The sequence below is a fragment of the Meleagris gallopavo genome, chromosome 4 (genome assembly GCF_000146605.3).
Source record: "Meleagris gallopavo isolate NT-WF06-2002-E0010 breed Aviagen turkey brand Nicholas breeding stock chromosome 4, Turkey_5.1, whole genome shotgun sequence".
NCBI classification, from domain to species: Eukaryota; Metazoa; Chordata; class Aves; order Galliformes; family Phasianidae; genus Meleagris; species Meleagris gallopavo.
Window position 1 is genome coordinate 47,203,739 of NC_015014.2, and position 2,784 is coordinate 47,206,522.

The 2,784-nt window shown below is 38.9% G+C and overlaps 1 long non-coding RNA gene across 1 annotated transcript in view; it reads left to right on the top strand.

Annotated features, from left to right (window-relative positions):
* The window catches only part of LOC109367362, a 7,640-nt gene extending 5,132 nt beyond the window's left edge, over nt 1-2,508 (top strand). The window contains exon 2 of the long non-coding RNA XR_002114438.1: nt 1,243-2,508. This is a non-coding gene — a long non-coding RNA (uncharacterized LOC109367362). The remainder of the gene's footprint in view (nt 1-1,242) is intronic.
* Nucleotides 2,509-2,784: the final 276 nt, after the last annotated feature.

Sequence of the window (2,784 nt, forward strand, 5' to 3'; positions counted from 1 at the left end):
AAAAAAAAAAAAAGCAGTAGATTAAGGAACAGAAAAATTATTTGCGCTTCATCTGATTATATTAAGATGTATTAATATTACTAAATTCTCAGCATTTCAGCAAAGGAAAAATCACTGCAAAAGATCCCACATTCTGTGTTTGAAAGTGTTAAATTTTAAATTGAAATAACTCTACTGTTTTTTCCTAAATCATGGGTGAAAATAATGGACAACAAATAATCATGGAATCTCCAAGGTTGGAAAAGACCCACGGAATCACCCAGTCCAACCATCTACAGATCACCAATAGCTCTTATTAAACCACATCCCTCAACACAATGTCCAAACATTTCTTGAACACCTCCAGGTTTGGTGACTCCACCACCTCCCTGGGCAGCCCATTCCAGTGCCTGACAGCTCATTCAGAGAAGTAGGATTTCCTAATGTCCAGTCTGAATCTCCCCTAGCACAGCTTTAAGCTGTTCCCTCTAGTCCTATCACCAGTTACGCAAGAGAAGAGGCAGTCCTCCAGCTCACTACAACCTCCCTTCAGGTAGTTACAGAGAGCAATAAAGTCTCCCCTGAGCCTCCACTTCTCTAATGGAAAATAATGAGTCTGTGCTCTTTGCTGTATTTCACTTGGGTGCACAAATTGATATTTACTTGAATGATCGTCTTAATTTTATTTTAAAACAAAATGAACAAACTCAAAGCTCACATTTTAGCATGAATAATTACCTGGTTCAGTTTAAGTCAAAAGTTACAGCTTTCCCTGACTATTCTCTGGGACTATAAAGGGAAAATTTTGCCAAAGTTATTAGTGTTAGAAGGTTCATGTAGGAATTACAATGGAATGACACAGGTGTGCTAGTATTTGTTTTTGTTTTGAAGGTTACTGGTCTTGTGTGTGAGCTCAGAAGTCCTGGACTCCTTAGTAATGCTATTAATGTGGGAAAGCCAACAGTCTAGAAAAAGGAGGGAAGAGCAGGATATGTAAACATCATGGGAAAGTAGATAGTATCCCCTGCTGAGACTTCACTCCTGACCTCAGGAGCTGAAGCATACAAAATATTTCTTTCCATTCTCATTAGAATATTTTATACACTGGAAAGCTAACAGAATTATCTTTTGTCATTAAGGTTATTTTTTGCAGCACAAAAATATTTTTAACTGGTATTGCAGCTGAGCCTGTGAGTTGGAATGCACTCAGTTTGCAGTGTGGCTCAGCACAGAGTCATCCTAACTTCAATTTACCATACACAGGTGCTGTCGGGCAGTGCTCCTCACAGCCACGTACAAGTGGGAAATCTTCTAAGCCTTGGCCTGGATGGAAGTAATATGGATGATTGGCAGCTCTGCTCTTGAACCAACAAACTGAAGTCTGCTCTCAGAATATGACTGGAACATACAGAATCTTCACTGACAAACTGGGATCAGCTTTCTCTATCATATTCTAGCAAATGTTGTGTACGTGGGGGTGAGGGGCTGGGTGGGGAACTGCAGGTATTGATAGCATTGCTAACTCATGTTTGAAGAAAAAGTTGGAGAAAAACTAAACAAACCCTATTTAACTGGCTCTGAGGGTACCATAGCAATCTGTAGGCAAAGGCAAAGTTCAGATTGTGAGAAAGAAAGTTCAGTATCTGGAAGACAGGATAGACATGTTTAGTTGAGAATTTACAACTCTGTTCCTTGAGAATTTTTCTGCAGTCGAGGACAGCTCACAGCAGTGACATGGCTTTTTGTTGTTTTGTTGTATTTATTATTATTATTATTATTATTATTTAGAATGGAGGAGTTAGTTGCACAGTTATACTCCTCATAAATGGAAAATGTTCTGAAGGAGCCGATGGACACTGGATAAAAATGTTTTCCTGGAAAGGAACGCCAACTTCATTCTGTAGAGCACTTTTCATATTATTGTTGCCAATGCCACAAGAAACATGGATTATGAAAATGCTAATCTTCTCAGAAGATCCACTATACCGATCAGCCTAATGCTTGTTCCATGGCAAAAGGTCCCAGAATATGGGAACGTGTTACAAGGCAACTTGAATGCCAGCTTGCTTCCTTCCTCCTTCAGAAGGCATTGGTTCCAAACAATTAACAAAGTGTCCCAGCAGACCTTGAAATATGAGACAACCTGGGTTCACTGCAACTCTCTAAGTCTAGCATGATCAGTCTCATTACAATGAGGAAAAAAAATTATCCAGCTACTGCTTGACTTGGATGACACGTGGAGCTCATTGATTGACTGATCACTGCCTTTTGAAATATAGGCTATCCATCAACTTCTCTCCATATGCACCCAGACAGCCATCTGTCAGGAAGGCTGATGTCAGCAAATTAAAGATGGTGTAATCACCACCTGCCAAATGTAGCTGCAGTTTTAAATTATATAGCACAGCTTTTAGGATGGTATTACTAAGGAACTGTGCAAAAAGTCTTGCCCCACCTGATTATACACTTGTGCCTTAGATGCTAAAACAAGTTTAATACCAATAAAGAAGAAAGCATGTCTTTTTCTAATGTGCTTTACTATAGTACTTAATATTATCATTTCTACTGTTCCATTAAAAATACATGAGGAGAAATATTACAAGATCTCGTACAGCTTGACTTCATAAAGCTGTATAGGCAGGAGGCAGGATGTGATTGAAGAAAGCCAACTGCTTCTAGAAAAGGAATCGCATTCCTATGTGATTCTAACATCATACTATTAAAAACACCTCTGTAATACTTGTAGTTGCATTCCTGTTATACTGTTTGCAGAATTACTCAAGCACTTCTCACTCTAGAAAATGT